The sequence below is a fragment of the Prionailurus viverrinus genome, chromosome A3, assembly GCF_022837055.1.
Source record: "Prionailurus viverrinus isolate Anna chromosome A3, UM_Priviv_1.0, whole genome shotgun sequence".
Classification (NCBI taxonomy): domain Eukaryota; kingdom Metazoa; phylum Chordata; class Mammalia; order Carnivora; family Felidae; genus Prionailurus; species Prionailurus viverrinus.
In genome coordinates, this window is record NC_062563.1 from 64,992,992 (window position 1) to 65,011,107 (window position 18,116).

The window sequence follows — 18,116 nt, forward strand, 5'->3', positions numbered from 1 at the left end:
AAACCAAGAACATCCCAATCTAGCATCTGGCCAAAGATGAACTTGGCCGGTACAGTTGTGGGTGGTACCACTTCTTTTCCTTGGCTTCAGTTACCCCTTTCTCAATTCCTTTGACTTTCAAACACTGATTGTAAAATCAGTGTGAATCGACGATGATGCCCTCATTGGAACACATCCCAAACACACGCAAACCAAATTCTCCCCTGACGACAGTGGGCAAGGGCTGATTCCTCCTTGGAGCACACTCCAGGGACTAGGAAAAGGTAGCACCTGAGCGACTGAGCCATATTCAGGGATGAGTGAGTGTCTGTGGGTTCCTTCCTGCGAAAACGGCATGGTGGTAGTGGAGATCTGAAGGATGACCAAATACGCTGAAAAGGGATGGCTAAGGAGGCAGGAGAGAGGACCCTTCCAGCCAGATGTCTCAGACACCTCTGAACCGCCCCATCACAGCCAACATTTAGGAGCCAGGATTTACGATTCAGAATCAGGTGGAGTATATTTGAGGGGCGAGGTTGGCGGGGGAGAGGGGAGAAGTCCTAGAGATGTTGAGTCTTGGAGGAGAAGAGAAAAAGCTATTATGGAGAAAGCTGATTGTATAACTGGATTACAGGCCTGCTTGGGGTGGGGGGAGGGGCTGGGGGGGGGGAGACCGTCCCCCACTTAGAGTAACAAATTGCTCATACCTGGCATATTCTTTGAGTAGGAAAGGAAGTAGCGAAAATGGAACAAGAGTAAGAATAAAAAAGAATTAGCTGATATCAGATGTTTTCTCCTCGGTTTCTGCTTGCCCAGGTCTGACTGGTACAGCTTGTAATTAGTCTCTGCTTGCAGATGTGTGGTTCCAAAGACTTGTGGATTAAGGAGAAACTCTAGAATTTCTCAGTACCTGACAAGTTGTAACGTGAAGAGCTACACTTAGTCCATTAAAGATTTTTCACAGTGACATTTGAGTGCAGCTTGAGAAATATGCCACCTTGCCATTTATCATTTTCAGGGCACGGGTGTCGGAAAGGAGGTTGCTATGAAGAACAAAACAAAATGGATTGCATGTGTAGAGGTGAGCTGGCGAATACTGATAAATGTACTTCACTGAATGTCAGCAAATGTCACTTGAGAAGCCATTTGCAGCTACCATAACAGCCTCCCAAACCCAACAAAGAGTAGCAAAAACAGGCAAAATGAACTGGGCGTCTTGCTTCCGCATGAATAAGCAATCGGCCCTCTCAGAAGTTACACCAGAAAGTTGTTAAACTTGATAGAAGAAGCTTTCGCACCCATACTGACGCATGCTATAGATTGCTACTGAGGGTTGGAGACCCTGTGAGGACATCAGCACCGTGGCTCAGGGAAGGACCTAATAACCCCTTCTGTCCCAGGTGGGTGCCTTCCTTTTGTGTGCAGACAGACTTGCTGTCTCCTAGACCTGCTGGGTCGGCTCGGTTTTTCCTGTCCCCTCCTCTTGCTGCTCTCGCTGACTCTGCGGACCCCTCCCCTGCTTCCCATCTACCCTCCCTTGTGCGTGATCTGGGAGTCGTTGAAGATCTGATCTGGGTATCAGGACTCGAGGGTGCAGCCCTCACTCACCCCATCAAGAGGAGACACAATGTACCACCGTTGAGCCAGATTTTCCATCTCTCCCTCAAGAAAAGGCTTTTTGGTGCGTCCTCTGGTCAGTCTGAAAATGGGAGTAATGGAGCCAGCTTCTGTTTTATTCTTGGTAATGGGGTCTAATACTTTGCCTACATGTGATTTAGGATTTCTGGAAGCCAAGGCCAAGTTTTCTTCGGAATTCGGCTGGGGTGGAGATGGTCCCCTCTTCCTCCTGGGCTTGGTGAGTCTCCATACTTTACTGCAGAGAGGCAAATGGGAAAGGAGATCATATTCTCAGAAAAGCCCTCCAGGGAAATGTGAGACTAATTAAAACAAAATTCCAGCCCCTGTTCAGTTTTTAATCTCCGGGGGCTCCTCCTCCTTAACACAGACACACAAGGTCATCCAATACTTTTTTCCTCCTTTATACCAAGAGTCTTACCGAGTAGCTGGAATTTGTCCGGCCTTGTAAATACACCACACACACGCACAAGCGCATTGCCCACACAGATTGAGGTCAGTTCAGCTTTCACTAGAGAGATCCTTCGGTATTAGAATGTTTTAGAAGCCCCGTATTAGAATGTTTTAAAGTTTATTTATTTGGAGAGAGACAGAGATAGAGCGAGTGGGGGGTGGGGCAGCAGGGAGAGAGAGGGAGAGAGAGAATCCTAAGCAAGCTTCCGTGCTGCCAGCATGGAGCCTGACGGGGGGCTCAAACTCAGGAAACTGCGCGATCGTGGCCTGAGCCGAAACCAAGAGTCGGGTGCCTAACTGAGCCACCCAGTCGTACCGAGGAGCCCTTTATTGAACGTGCATCCCAGCTTTGCCCTTCAATGTGCCAATGGATGCACTTCTTGCTTCAGACCATTCTGCCGTATGTTCAGCTTGTGTATGGTGCAGCTGAATACATTCTACACCCGGGACAAAAAGGGGCTCTTGGGAAAGCAAGCTTCCCTCGGATGAATTTGGAGAGACAGCACATGGATGTGGGGTGGAAGGTAGAGACCCCTCTTCAGCCACAATCATTGCAGAATGCTCCATAATCCTTAGTGTTTCCTCCTTTTGAATTAGGTGCTCCCGGGGGAAGGGCCTTTACTTAGGTCTTGGGATCGCAAAAGTCATCTGTTTACTGTTGAAACGGAATTGCCCTCAACCCGTTGGCTTCCATGCTTAGTTTAGGAAGAAACAGTGGCTTGCTTAGAAAAAGAAAAAAGAAAAAAGAAAAAAGTAAAAGAAAAGAGGCACCAGAAGAAAGCCAGATTTCTGGAGCAGAAGTGGAGGTGAGGGCGAAGGGGAGGAGAATGGAGATGGAAGTTGTCTTGCTCGAGGCGAGATCTGTAGTAGAGCCCCACACTGCTGTGCTCAGCGAAGCTACTTTCTGAAGAACCAGTCAGTGCTGTGCCCTAATGTGAAGCACATGTCCAGGCCCAAAGACCTAATGAAGCATAAAAACGCATTCTGTAGAGGGGCACCTGGGTGGTTCAGTCGGTTGAGCGTCCGACTTCAGCCAGGTCACGATCTCGCGGTCCGTGAGTTCGAGCCCCGCGTCGGGCTCTGGGCTGATGGCTCAGAGCCTGGAGCCTGCTTCCGATTCTGTGTCTCCCTCTCCCTCTCTCTCTGCCCCTCCCCCGTTCATGCTGTCTCAAAAAAATAAATAAATGTTAAAAAAAAAATTAAAAAAAAAAACGCATTCTGTAGAAAAGACAATATGCATGTAAATTTCCCATCTCGCCAAGATTTATTTTCCAGTTGTTGTCATTTACAACTTGTATCTTAGGGCACCCGGATGGCTCTGTCGGTTAAGCGACCGACTCTTGATTTCAGGTTGGGTCAGGATCTTGCGGTTCGTGGGTTCCAGCTCCACGCTGGGCTCTGCGTTGACAGTGCGGAGCCTGTTGGGGATTCTCTCTCTCCCTCTCTCTGTGCCCCTCCCCTGCTTGTGCTCTCTCTCCCCCTAAATAAAGTAATTAAAAAAATTTTTTTAAACATATTTTAAAAAGTAATTTAAAAAACCAAAATTTATACCTTAACGTTCAAACTAATCAGCATCTGCTTCCGGGAGAGAAAACAAAACAAAACAAAACAAAACAAAACAAAACAAAACTGTTCATACTCGATTAATATCACCCAAATCCTGCCATTGCTAGAGGCCAGAGCTGTGAAAACCCACCTTCTTGTCGTGCCTTTAAAGAACAAGACCAAAAGTCTTGTCACATAGACAAGGGTGGCTGATATTGTCTCCGTCTCTCAAATGAGAAAAAGTGAAGCTTGGTTGGGTGAGCCCCTTTAACCCCCCACTAATTATCAGCACCACCAGCTTTCCTTGTTTCTAATCCACGGGCCATTTTCAGTGGACTCTTCTCTGCTCTGTATATAAAAACCTAACAAGCCCCCTTTCACCATTCTGCATTCCAGGATGTTTTGAACAAAACATTAAATTGGTACCATAAGAGAAAGATTTGTTAAAAATAGGAAACCTCTTAGAATTTCAGTAATCCCCTCATTCTTGCAAGAATGTGAATAGGACTAGAGGGAACACTTGGCCCTTAGAGAAGTATCCCCTGAGTACGAACCCTCACTCCCTCCTATCAACAAGCATCACTTTGTCAGCCCTTGACATCATCAAAATTTCAGACTTTGCTCCCTCAGCCTAATTGAGGAAAAGGTACAACATTAATGGAGGAAAGAAATAAAGAGAGGTTCAGGTTAACAGAGCAGACAGGCCAGCCTAAAAAGAAATGTTTAGAGGAATTTATTATCGGACTTCTAAATAATTCCATTCATTCATTGCATTTAAGTAAGCACTTTTAAATGCCTGTGCTGTGTCAGACTTGTCACTATATCTTAACTGGATACCAGTTTTGCTTGTATGCCATTCTCCTCACCACCTCGAATCATAACTCAACTTTCAAGCCTCAGCTCAAACCCCACCTCTTCCAGGAAGCCTTCTGAGATTTCTCCCATGCTTCTCTCCTATGTGTTCCCAGCCAGGGCATCCACAGAACAGCATTGTTCTGTGCTACTGACCTGTGTCCTGTGTATGTTCTTCTCCCCCAGCAAGTATCAGCTCCCTGAGAAAAGGGCCTCAGTCTTCCTTATCTCTGAGATGGTCTTCCCTAATATGCTCTCGGAAATGGGATTTAAAGCAACTGAAAGCAGGGGCGCTTGGGTGGCTCAGTCAGTTAAGTATCCTACTTCGGCTCAGGTTATGATCTCACAGTTCGTGGGTTCGAGCTCCAAGTCGGTCTCTGTGCCAAGAGCTCAGAGCCTGGAGCCTGCTTTGGATTCTGTGTCTCCCTCTCTGCTCCTCCCCCGCTCACACTCTGTCTCTCTCTCTCAAAAATAAATACACATTTAAAAAAATAAATAAAGCAACTGAAAGTGGGTTATCTTTCACCCACTTGAGATTTAAGCCATCTTGGTTTAAATATATGAGAAACAGCCTTCTCCTCCTTGGCTATTGGTAGTATTCAGCATTCAGTGAGGGGGAAATATGCAGATGAGGGTAAGAGTGTGTCCTGTCTAGATAATATGCGCCCTCTCAGCAGTGGAGGCAAAATCAGACTGGTTAATTTGTGGTCAGTAAAAGAAGATGGATTATCTAAATAATTGTATGAATCTGGTCTTTGCTGGCAGGTGTCACCCTTTTTGATACACTTGGGTATTTATAGCAGTTTTCCCCACCTCTGTATCAAATAGACTTCAGAAACTTGGGGGTTGACTCCTTATCCTGGCATAATGGGAAAGAAATGGGGAGAGTTCACATTTTCTTTTCTAGAACTGCCAGCAGTGGGGCACCCAAGCTTCTTAGTACACTGACTTTCGTTATTTCCCAGAAGGAAAAGTTTGCAGTCTAGGAACTTACACTCTCCTTCCTTTATCTGTGCTCAAGTACTCACAGGGGAGAGAATACCTACCACTTCCCTCAACACAATGTGGCAAAGTTTACTGTTGAAAACTAAGATTTTGAGTGGGGTTTGTGAATGTTAATAACTTTTGATGAAGAGATTTTCTTTTTTAAATCAAGAATTCAAAAATGCCCTTCCTTCCTTCCTTCCTTCCTTCCTTCCTTCCAACACCTGTTGTTTTCATGTAGGCCTTTCAGGGAAGCACCTTTCTTAAAATTTTTCTACCTTTTTAATGCAAAAAGTCCCCCCAAAGCGGGCAGAACGCATCACATCCGAGCAGAAAGTCAGGCCATAAAAAGCTGGACATCCAGTCGCTTGGTAAGTGCACAGAGTTTAACAATCTCGTGTAACTGTTATTTTTTTCCGTGTTGAGCACTTAAAAAAAAAAAAAAACTCACCTAGCATACTTCGAAATAACCTTTCTTACCATGCCAAATGTTTCATTTCAGTGCCTGTAATACTTACTTGTTTCCCTGCCCAGTTAGGGAAAAAAAAATTCTGCCTCGATTTTAAGAAGAAAAAGATCTTTAAAGTTTCTAAATGTAAGAATGGTTAAAAAGTTTTTTTCCCTCTCAAATCGGCATTCGGAAAAACATATTTGTATATTCATTTACGTCTGGTGTGAGAGCAGAATTGCCGCTTTTGCTCAAAGGAAAAGGTCTTTGAAATGACACAGATCTATGTGTGCGTATTTTTAGAATTAAGGCGCTTGTATTCATTGTCGTGGTGGGATTTCCTTCCAGGGGAATCCGCACTGGGGGATGTAGCCCGTCTAGGGAGCATTTAAAGAAATTTTAATATCCAAACAAAAGCGGTATTACCATTGCTATCCACTCCCTCCCCTAGAGGAAAAACAATTAATAATTTGCATATGCTCCTGACACAAATTAAAGACAAAGGGCCCCTCACTGACTGTGGTTACCACGCAGCCCTCAGCAAGCTGCACCGCCCCAGCACTGTTCTTGCTTCCAAATGAATAGCATTAAGCTCGATAACTAAAAATAGTGGTTCTGGGCCCTCTGGCCTATTCCCACTGTAGAATCATGTGTCCCCCATCAGAAACATCTCCCAATCTCTCCACGAGGTTCTAGGCAAAAAGAACGTATAGTTCCAAGGGAAAAAAATACGTATATACTTTGCCCTTTTTATTTTAATGGCTAAACATTGTAATGCTAGCTAAATAGAAATTCTTGTCTGTTAATAGGTTCCTTTAGTTTGTAATAAATAGGAATGCTAATGACTAAAATTTGGTATTTGGTATGCATTAGCTTTTGTGAGCTTTTCTTTACAGTCCTCATTGACATGCAATATGGCAAGCTTCCTTTGAAACATATTTATAAAATAACTACAGTATAATTAAACCAACAAAGCCATCTTTTAAGTAAGCTTAATAGCTTGGTTTTTTTTTTTTTTTCCACCTCGGTAAAAATTTATTTTAAAAAGAAAAATAGTTGTGCCTCAATCCCACTGTATATTTTATTCTGTGCATCTAATATTTCCTTTGCATCTACAATCTATGCATATCTAATTCTTTTTGACAACTATGATTACTAATAAAGTTCTCATGAAAGATATGCTTCATAGCTTCTTCAACAAGAATAATGGTTTTTTGTTAATGGAAATTGTAACATATCTTGACAGATACAATATATAAGATGTGCTTTTTTCTTAATTGTTAATGTTGCTGTGCTGAACACACAGGGAGCAGATCAACAGATATGGCAGGTAATAATCAGAGCGGATGCTATTTTGTACAAAGTGACTAAAAATATTTTAACGATATAAAAGCAATAGATAAATAAAAGCAATTATGTTTAATTTTGCTTTCGGTATGCGAACAATTTTTGGTTGTTGCTGCTGCTGCCGCGGGTGTATTTAACAGAGGAGGGAGCTCGGGGCGCAGTGATCGGCACAGAAGCGGCTCTGCCTTCCTGCAGCGGAAGGGTCCTGCAAGCCGCCCTTTCTCCACCCTCGGCGGCTTCGGCCTCCCAGGGGCGCAGGGCCCGGCCGCACGCCAGTTCGCGACACACAGTGGCTCAAGTTCATCAAGTTTTCCTCAATTTTGCAAACCCTTGCTTTATCTCCAAGCCTCCCGGCTTAAGACCACACGATTTCCAAAAAGGAAAAACTCAGAAGACCCCAGGCGCGGGACCCGAGCGGGCCCGGAGCGGGACTGGAGCGGGCGCTGGCTGCTTCTGCGCCTCCCGGCCCCCTGCCCGCTCCGCTCTGCCCCACGCACCTCGCTCCCTTCTTTCTCTCCGAAACTCCGTCCTCTCCGCCGAGGGGCTGCCGGGCCCCCAACCCACCTCCCGCGCGGAGAATAAACACAGTTGACATCACTGTTATAATCTTTATTTAAAACTGTTTCCAAGGTTACAAATTACCGTGCCTCGTATGCAACAGGTTCCTCCGAAGCGGTATCATTACAGATTAACTGTAATGTGCAGGATTAGAATAAAAGCATAAGGGATTAGGTAAAAGGGGGGACGCTCGAGAAAGAACGCCCGAGCGCATCTCGACCAGCCGGCGCGGGAAACCGCGTAGACGCTCTGTGTCCGCGCGCGGAGGCTCGCCGAGCTGGAGCCCGCTCGTCCTCTCCCGGCCCCAGAGCGGTCGGGGGCGGCAGTGCCGGAAGGGCCAGCGCGGCCGGAGGCTTCGGGGAGACGCTTCCTGGGCGTCAGGGACTAGGGACGGGGCCCCCGGGCTCGGGGAGGCTAGGGGCCGGGAGGCCGCGGAGGCGCGGGGAGGCCTACGGCCGGGCCAGGGGCCGCGGGCAGCGCCGCGCCCGGGACCAGGTTCCACCGCCGTGCGAAGCGGCCAGAGTGCAGCCACGGGGACAGCACGCCCACGCGGGGGTCAGCGGGTTTATCGGTGTGGCTGACCCTTCATTCAAGGTCCAGGCCTGTTGGGGCCCCTTCCTGCGTGCTCGTCCAGACCCACACAGCCGCCGCTCTCCTGTGGGGCTGGGGGCCAGGACCCGCCGGCCGCTTCGGAGCCCAGGACTTGGGCCTGGGCCGCCCGCCGAGGCCGTGCGCCCCACTAGTCCACGTCCCCAGCCCGGCCGAACCCTGCCCTGGAGCTCCAGAAATGCCCCCGAGCTCCTTCGCCCCTCGCTCTGCTTCCTGGGGGGGGGGGGGGGGGGGGCAGAGCTCGGCGCGAGGGCCCCAGCAGGGCTCGGGCCTGCTTTGGGCCACGGCCTCGGGCGGCTGACGCAGCCCCGAGGGCTGTTTGCACATCCCAGCCGAGGGCGCGGGGCTGGAAAAACAAACAGGGCGGGCGCGGAGGCTGGGGGGCGACCGGCTGGGGGCTGGAAGGAAGTGCGCAGTGTGGCAAGAGTGCCGAACAAAGCCCTCACGGGAGCCCCGTCACCCCGCGGTGACCCCGGGCCCGCCCCGCTGAGCCGCCGAGCCCCGGGCCCTAGCCTCCGAGCAGGCCGCGCCGCTCCGCCGCCGCACGCCAGGCCCCCGGCCTCCGGGCCTCCGCCGCCCGAGCCCGGGCTCTCCTTGGGTCTCGCCTGCCGAGCCCGCGGCCCGCCCGAGGGCTTGAAAGGTGGCTCGGCCGGCGGCTAAGCCTCATCCCGCCACCAAAGCCAAAAGAGCGAGGCTGGGGGGGTGGCCCATGCGGAGGTCCTCCGCAAGGAAACAGGGTGACTCTGGAGCCGCTAAAGCCACAGCTCTGCCAGCAACCCCGGAGGGGCTGAGCGGGCTCCCAAGTGGGCCACCAAATTCGCCGAGGCTCCTGCTTCCAGGGGAAGGGCCCCCGGCTGAGGAGGCGGCGGGAGGGGACTGTCGCAAACAGCTGTTCCTCATACATATTTCATTACACAATCAGATAATGCGTCCCACCACCTTCTCAATTATTCACAGATAAACATTTTCAAGACGTTTTGACATCTGTCTTAGTGCCTGCTATTAATTTAGTAATCACTGTAGTTAAAAATGTATGGGATTTTTGCCGTCGGAGCACCTCCTCTTGGGCGCGCGAGCCCAGTGTTGGGCCGCGACGGGAAGCCTGGGCCCTCCGGGGGTGAAGACACCTTTGGAGGTGAGACGGCCCCTCTAGCGCACTGACACTGTTAATGGAAGGGATTAAATGGGATATCTGGTTATTTTATTTTATTGTCGAAGGTGATGGTTGTCCCCTCCCCAACCCGCACACACCGCCCTTCCTTTCCCTCCCCAGCTTAGGACCGGACAACGTTCAGGCCTTTGCCCCGGGCAGCGGAAATGGATAGCGTCTACCTAGGAAGAAGCATTCTTCGGAGGAAGAGGCGGGCAGCCGGGCGGACTCATCTGGGGAGGGGGGAGAGGGGGGAGAGAGAGAGGGAGAGAGGGAGAGGGAGAGAGAGAGAGAGAGAGAGAGAGAGAGAGAGAGAGAGACGGAGAGAGCCTCACACTATCACTAAGAATTCCTTACAACAAAAAAAACCCTAACAACACAGTGCGCTCCACTCAAGAGGTCGCAAACCTCTCCGGTTTTGCCCTGAGTCCTGTGGCTCCGGCAGAGGTGATAAGGACTTTTAGGAAACACAGAGAAAAATAAATTCTCTACAGCGACCGTGCATGGGGCACTTAGGGCTATGAGAGACTGAACTGCTTCTCTGCTTGAGTGATGAATGTTACAACGACTTTAGCTACCTACGTGCGGTTTTCTAAATCATACAAGCAGAGTTTGAAGAATCTTGTAGAATTAATTGGTAAGTAGTAACAAACATCTTTAACTCTAAAATGCTGGTGGTTATGTATTATTGGAAAGGCTCTGAATAAACTACTCAAAGGGGAGAAATGCCCTCAAGGTAAAGGAGTTTGCTTCTTTGTGTCCCGAGTCTCAGCTATGGGGAATGGCAGTGACTCCCGGCTTGGGAGTGATGGTCTCCTTACTCATTTCGCTCTCTGTCATAGTCTCTTCCTGAAGCAAAACAGCAGGTGGACTCTTATTAGGGAATAAGGAAGAACAAACCTGGAGAAAGAAAAAGGTCTTGGAAGAAAATGCCCTTCCAAGGAAGATTGAGTCTAAAATGATTTTCACTCTTTATTGTTTAGAACATCTGCAAGAACAAACACTACAATTTCCAGGAATTAAATGTGTCTTTGGGAAAAATTAAAAGGACACAGTGTTTGTCCCCCAAAGGGAAGAAATCCTTCCCTACTCATACTCCCAGCCCCCCTCCATTTCTAGGGTAACCACATTTGTTTAAAAGTGTCCTCCTGCAGTGTTTTCCAGATGGTTCATCTCTTCTTCAGGAGACAGACCTTCCTCTGCCCCCTTGGAGGGTGGTCATCCGACTTGCTGGCCCAGAGCGTCCTCTTTTTTTTTCTCTTGTTTTGTCTGAAAGAATCTTCCCAAACTTACCCTCTACTTTCAGAGAGACAGTTGGGGAGGGGAGGGCATCATTGCATCCAGTGTGCCTGCCTCTTCTGCAGGGAAACCATGATGGCTACTGTCTGGAAGGTTCACCAGGATGGGGCAGGCAAACAGAGCTGAAACCAAAAACAAGGCTGTGCACTTGCTTGGGCCTTTCCAGGAAAGCGACTCTGGGAATCAATCCCTCCTCTTCAATCCCCCACCCCCAATGGCCTGGACGAGGACTTTCTCCTGGGACAGGGGAGTAGGTGAGGGAGAACTTCTCAATATCTCACAAAGAAACGTCGTCTAATAAACCAAATAATTCAATTTTCTTTGGAGTGCCCTTTTGCAGACTTATTTTACACAAAGGGGACTGGGATGGAAGGGAAAAGGCAGGAAGACGTGGAGATGAGCTAATGTTCTTTTTTAAAGACTAAATTTAGCATAAGAGGAGTGGAAGGGACCCTCCGGATTCTCCAACCTGATTAGAGCCCAAAGTTCCCATTAGGTATTAGGAATCTCCTGGCATTGAAGTGCGCCTCTGCTCTTCACCTCATCCTCCTTCAGAATGCAATCTCCCAAACCAATAATATAACAACAAATAAATGATGCTGATCCAGACGGATCTTTCCTGGATTGCCCTCTTATGGGTGTCTCTGACCCAGAGCAAGGGGAAAGGGCCAGCTTTGGGGTGGAGGAGGTCCAGCTTTGGGGTGGAGGAGGTGCTCTTTGTAGGTAGTCTCCTGGACTTGACCTGAAACCTTTCACGCAGTCGGCGCAACAAAGTTTTTCCCTCGGGAACCAACGTCCCTCTAGCAGGAAGCCCTTGGCTTCACAGCCTGCATCCTCACTCGGTCCACTCTCCCGCTGTGGCCGGGGTCACTCCGCGCGGGCATTGTGGCTTTTGTCTGCATCTGGACAACCGGACCACGCACTGGAAATGTCTGTGGACGTTTCTTTTTTTTTTCCTCAAATTCTGTTTTTAGTGTTCCTCTAATTCCACCGCGTGTACTCGGTTACAATTGCACGTATGTTCCATGTACTTACTGTCAGGTGACTCTGCTCAAGCCTGACGTGCGACCTGCTGGGTCTGCTTGGGGAGGAAGGTGTGCAAGTGCAAACTTGGGCCTTAGGGTGGAATGAGAGGTTAATAGGGTTTCCTAGCCCCGGGACCCTCTAGGCCTCTCTTACATCTTCATGTGCCCAACTTCTCAACTTTCCAAGAAGAGGCAGACCCTCCAAGGATTCTGCCTCCCACTCCCTTCTGGAAGGGTCGAAACAGCCGCTGGGACTGGTCTTGGTGGATTTTGGCGGGGCCAAATGGTGGGGGGTGGGGGGGGAAAGCGGGTTCTCTAGGTCTCCTAGAGGCTGGAGACCCCGCTCCATCCCCGGGCCACCAAATGGCCGAAAGAGCCCCAGGATACTGGGGAAGGTGCAGGACCCAAGAGTGGACGTGACGGTGCCTCTCGGCCAGCGTTACGAGTCTTTGGGGGCGAAGCTCTCCTCCTAGGCCTCGTGAGAGCAGCCGTATTTGTAACTGGGAACTTGTCTGGGCCCGCCCCCTCGGCCCCTCCTCCCGCCCCCACCTCGGAGCTCTGAGCTCAGCAGGCAGCGGGAGCTCGGGGTCCAGCCACCCCCAAGCACCTGGGACCACGCCATCTCTTAAAGCCCTTGGAGTGGATCTAGGGGGCTGGAGTCGGGGAGAAAGGTGGCCAAGGTCGTCCGGTAGCAGTCTTGCGTTGTATACCTCTGCTGGGAGCCGCTTTGCCTGCCCGCCCGCCTTCTAGTCTCCGGGGCCGCTGGGGGTTGGCCTGGGGAGTGCGGGGGTGGGGATGGGGTGTGTGAGTGCTTGCTCGCCTGCTGCTGCAAGCGATGCTCAGAGGGATCCTGCGGGGACGTGTGCGGTCCTGGAATCCTGTGGATGTGTTTTCTCATGAGCGTGAGGGAGAAAGATGCGGACTTGCGTCGAACTTCAGGTCAGTTTGTTGTAAAAGGCCATTGTCAGTCAGTCGGTAGGTCTGTCTCTACTGCGCAATCGCATAAAGTGAGGCCACCTCTCTCCCGCCTTCCACGCAGCCTTCCAAGTCCGGCCATAAGGCTGTGGCCCGGGGACCCTGAGGCCTGGCGAGGCGAGGGCCTGAGAGTGCGCCCCGTGTTTTGATCATAAGACCTAAGATGCCCAGGTGCCCAGGGTGAAGCTATAAAACCTACGTGGGAAAGGGGGACTCAGAGAGCTACCCCCGCACCCAGTGCAGGGTGAAGTTCCAATCAAGGCGCGCGTTGAACCTGCAGACCTGGCATCTCATTGCTGACCCAGCCGGGGATCGGATTGTTGGCGGCAAGGGAAGGAGGGATGGGGAGTTAGGCTGATTCAGGATGGAGGTGGAGATGGCAGGAGTGGGGGGGGGGGGGGAGGAAAGATGACTGGGTGGGGATGTGGGGTGGGGATGTGGCTGTGCGGCAGACTCAGCGGCGGCTTTTCGCCCTGCTTTGAGGAGGTGCATCGGGCTGTGCCGTTACCACCCCCCCCCCTCCACGCCGGAAAATAAAGCTAATGATGTAGTAATTTAGGAGGGGTGAGGGGCTGGGCGAGAGAAGGGAGGGTGGATGGGGAACGCGCTCCCCAAGAGCGAAGGCAAACAGCTGTGGAGGCGCTGCCCAGGGCTCAGGCTTCCCAACAGGTTAGCTAGACGGGGATCCACTCGGCATTTCGCAGGAAAGGGGGGGGGGAGGCTGAGTGAGAGGGGGAGAGAGCCTCAGAAGAGGACAGAGGGAGGGAGGGAAAGAGAGAGAGGAGCGAGAGCGCGCGCCGCGCGGTTTAAAAGGAGACACTTACACTTCCTAATGAATATTTATCCGCCGCTGCTTCCTGCTCCCGGCTTCCCTTACCTTTCCGCAGGTAAGATCCTCCCAGAGCCCCAGCCCTGGGGGCTCTCCCAGCTCCCCCCGTCCTTCTCCGGGCACCGGTGGCCAGGCGGCAGGGCTCTTGACAGCCGGGGAGCTGGGGAAGTAGCAGGGTGGCTCTGCTCGCGGCTCGGCTTGGGCGCGGAGGCTCGCGACCCAGCACTTGCAAGGTCCGCGTGCGTGGGTTACCTGTGTGGAGTGGGTGTGAATGCGTGTGTAAGAGTGGGTGACAGAGAGGATGTGAGCCCGCGAGCGCGCGCGCGCGCCTCTGTTTCCCGCGCGCTCCGAGGACATTTTCCGACTTTTCACTCGGACGCCGGGGATTTCTTGCCTTTGCCTTTCTCATCTTCCCCCTCCTCCCTCCGCTCGCCCCCTCCACCTCCCCCACCCTATCCCTATCCCCACCCCCGCTGCCAAGAACCCCTTCTGCGGGCTATTGTACAGCCGGCGCGGGCTCCCCCGGGCCGGATCCCGGGTCTCGAAGAAAAGAGGGTGTGTAGTTGGGTTTCTGCCTTAACCCCACACACAAAGGCCGCCGGGCCACGGGGTCCCCCGCCCCCTTCCTGTCGTCTCCGCTGGCGAAATGCTGCGGCGTGTCCTCCCATACTCAACCTCTCCCACCCCCTGCCACACACACACACCTTGGGGTATCAGGGCCCACAACGGAGCTAAGAGTGATTGGGACCTGGGGGTACTGGGTGGAGCCTCGCGGGGCCTTCCAGCCAACAATCCTGAGCTGGAACCGGGGGACCGAGGACCCCCAGGGAGAGGGTGCCTCGCATCGCCACTACCACCATCCTCCCTGCCTTCACCCCGGAAAGGAGCACGGGGATTTCGGAGAGGCCCGGGGGTGGGGTGGGGGGGACCTGGGAGGGAAAAAGGAAGGAGGCCGTGGGGGAGCTGATAGTATGACCAGAATTTTTAAATGGACTTACCCGGCCACCTGTTGGGAATCCATTTGGGGTCGGCCAGTTCCGGAGCTGCTCCAAGTGGACACACAAAACCAAAAGCCGAAGTTGGAAAAAGAAAATTCTTTCTCTGGCCTTGCCCTGGAGGGGCCAGTCAGGCTAGCAGCTCTGCGCTAGGGTCAGGGAGCTGCAGAGCCAAAAGCACCCTTGCCACCCCAGTTCCGTTCATCCCATGGCTCCGAGGCCCGGGGTCTCGGAGCCCGCGGACTCGGCGCTCAGGGCCCAGCGCTCGCAGTTCGGCTTAAGCCAGGACAAGCTTTCTAAGCCCTGCTCAGAAGTCAAGAGCAGCAGCGCCGCCGCCTCGGCGCGGCCTTTCATGACGCGGTCGCTCCTTATTCTTGTGCCTCGGCCTCTCTGGTCGCCCCCGGACAAAGCCACCGGAGCCCGGCCGCTCCCTTCCCGCTAAATCCCTTTCGGGGTCAATGCGCTACCAGCACCGGGCCGCGCGCTTCTCCTGCCAGTGGTGTGGCTCTTAAAGAGCCGCACCCCCCCCACTCCGTCCTGCGCGCTCCCCCGACCCCCGCCTCCCCGCCCCTCTCCTCTGGATCTAGCCCCCCACGCCGACGCCTTAGGTCCCTGCTGCCCCGACCGAAGCCTGCGGACTCTTAGCCCCCTCCCTTCACCTCCTCCCCTGAGCAGTTGGTGGGCCTGGCCTTAGGCTTTACCCCGCTTTAGGTCCCCTTTCTCTCCAACATCGTTCATTCCTCGCTTGCCCACTCCTACCTTTGCCCTTTGGATGGATCAAGGCCCGGGCACCATCTTGCCCAGTGCACAGATGATCCCTAAAGATCGTCAGTTTGGGCTTAAGTTAGGGGGTCGTGGGATGGGAAATGGGGCGGGGCATGCCAGCTGAGCTGGGGGAAAGAAAGAGGAGCAGACCAGATGGACTTAGAGGCTCTGCTATCCCAGGGCCTTGCTGGCCTGTCGGCAGAGGGTGAGGACTGGCTGGGTGCCACTCATTCCTAGAGGTGGCCACCCTGGGATAGGGTCCTGAGGCTACCAACCTGGTTAGCCTGCTGTGTATCTGAGGGATTGTGGGCATGTGGTGGGGGGCACCTCTAGAAGTCCCAAGAACGTGCGTCTGCGAGAAGCCTCTTCCCCAAGCCCTCCAAAGTCCAAGAACTGGGTGCGCAAGAAGGGGCCTTTAGTGACAACCGTCCAGGCAAAAGGGCATGGGAAGGGGCAGAGAGGGAGTCTACTCCTTTTTCAGAGGACTGAAACACAACTTGTCCTGGGCCTCCTTAGAGTCGCTGGCTTGTCACTTGCCCCACTGAGGCAAGGGGAAGTAGATGGTGGCTTTGGTCCCCCTTCCTTCCAAAGTACCCCCTTTCTTCCTCCTCTTCGGGCTTGTTTTCGTCCCATCTTGCCCTAGCAGCAAGGTGGTCCTGTACAGGGGGGCCCTGCTTCAAGTGCTTTCTTTAGGCTTCCTAAGGACTGGAAGCATGAGTAAAGAGAGACCAGAGAAGGCATGGTTCTCTGGGGGAAGGGGGGCTGGTTCAAGGTAGGCTGTAGTGCTGTAGTTGCCAGTGCCGACTGTGTTTGATTGTTTGGGGTCTGTGGTGGAGGGGCAATGATGGTTTGAAGAGGAGCGCGCCCACCCCTGCTCAAATTCACTCCCTAGCACATCCGTTCTGGCTCTCCTAAAGAGATCCCTGCAAAGACATAGGCAGCCTCCCGGGCAGTGGAGCCCAAAGGAACGTGGTGGGGAGGAGGGTAGAAAACGGACCCTCCCCTGGACATCTGCCCTCTGCCACCCCAACATTAGTCCAGTGCATCTTAAAGGAACCCGGGTAAATGGTTGGAAATTGGCCTCTTGGGAGAGGGTAGCAGTGCACTCCCTGGACTGGAACCCGAGGCCACAACCCTCCTCCCCAGCCCAAAAGACTCACAACCCCAAAGTCTCCCACCTCTCTCCCTCTTCCGGCTGGGTCACTACAGCCAGCTGGGACCCAGCTTGGGCCCACTCTCCTGGGCCTGGCAGTGGGAGGTGCGGTGGCCCAAGACTGAGCCAAACTTCTCTTGTTTGAGGATGTGGGGGGCGAGGAGGCCTTCAGCGGGCGGTGGGGCTCATTAGGCAGAGTGGGGTGCCGAGAGGTGCGCAGCGCCGGCCCCGGAGGCCGCCTTTGAGCGGTCGGGGCAGCTTCATTAAGCAGCGCTAACAAGGCATACAAATGCCGGGCCCAGCAGCTTTCTTGCAATGCCGGAGCCTTAGCAGGGCGCCAAGCTAATGAGGGTCACTCAAAGGGGCTGATCAAATATTCAAATTTCCCCGCACGCCAGGAACTTTTATGTGCGGAGAAAGTTGAGGCAACTGAGCTGTGTTTACTGTCCCGAGCGACAATTGCTCGGAGCGCGGGTCCCCGGAGGCTAAGGCGCGCGGGGGGGGGGGGGGGGGGGGCGGGCGGAGGCGCTGGGAGGGAGCAGTTGTTGTTGTTGTTGTTGTTTTTCATTCAAAGGAAAGTAATCGGGGTCCTTGAAGGGCTTCTCGGCCTCCCCGCCTACGTGCTGCGCTCCCCTGCGCCCTCCTCCGCCGCCTGCGCCTAGCGCCTCAGTTTGCAGCTTGCGGGGAGGCCCAAACAGCCCTCGCCTCCCGATGTCCTGGGGGCCGGAAGGGCCGTTGCCCCCCGGGACGAACCGGCCTTACAGAGCTGAGCAGGGCCTAATGGGTGCAGTTGCTCCAGCCGGGAGGCTTGCAGACCTCTGGGCTTTCCCGGTAACGCCAAACACGAAGTGAGTCCTCAGACACCTCTCCCGGTGGAGTTGAGACTGCTGGGGTCGGGGCTGATTTTGTAAATAAATGCCCCGCAGGTCCTAGTAATAGAAAGACACTCTCCAGCTCAAACGCCCTTTCTCCCGCACCACCTGTACGCAGTCCTGCCGGTTGCCTGGCCCAAGATTAAAGCAGAGACGATGGTGGCAGTTTTGTGACCTCAGCCTGTATGGGCTCCAAGTCCCAGATCCGAGAGTCTGAGCGGCCAGAGGGCAGGGAAGAAGTATGGGCCCCGCGGGCTGACCCATTCATCCGGATCTCCACGCTCTGAGAGACCCAGGGTGCTGGCGCCCCCCTGCGCGCCACCCCTTCCAGATGTCCCTCAGGCTCAGCTCCCTTCCCTCGCTCTGCTCAATGTCTCGGGCCCCCAGAGCGGCGTGAAAGGCGCCCGGGCCCCGGAACCCGCGGTCCTTCTGCTCCTACGCCCCCTCTCCAACGCCCAGCGCCTGGGAATTTGGGAGGGGAAGCTCGGGTGCTCCACAGTCCCCTCCCCCACACGGCCAGGGGGACCTACTAGACCCGGACCCTATGGAGCCTGCGCTCCCAGCTCCAGCGGGAGCCGGTCCAGTCACCCGCGCGGAAGACCCGCCGCCCCGCCTCCCCCCAACACCCAGCTCTCTGGACTCT